A 381-nucleotide genomic window follows, 5' to 3' on the forward strand; every position below is an offset into this window, starting at 1 on the left:
CAAATGTTGCAGATATCGTTTGATTTCGCGACGTGATCTCGCTGCCATGCATTGGCGCTTGATCAAAATGCTTAATTGTCATTTTTTTAACATGTGTTCGATGACCGCGAAACATTTAGATTGAAAGAATATTATATTACGCGAATCTAATGTGTCACAGCTGCCGTACATCGACGCTTGTGTAAAAATGCTAAAATGCATTTTTAACACGTTCGGTGATCTCATCGATATTTTGATTGTCCATATAAAATCATGTATTACACAAAAGTATTATGTGACAGCCGCCATACATCGGCGCTTATGCAAAATGCTTAATTGCATTTTTAACACAAAGATCTCACCGTTATTTTAATTGTCTCCGAAAAAAATCTTATATTACAA

The sequence above is a fragment of the Wasmannia auropunctata genome, unplaced genomic scaffold, assembly GCF_000956235.1.
Source record: "Wasmannia auropunctata unplaced genomic scaffold, wasmannia.A_1.0 LD336074.1, whole genome shotgun sequence".
In the NCBI taxonomy this organism is placed as follows: Eukaryota; Metazoa; Arthropoda; class Insecta; order Hymenoptera; family Formicidae; genus Wasmannia; species Wasmannia auropunctata.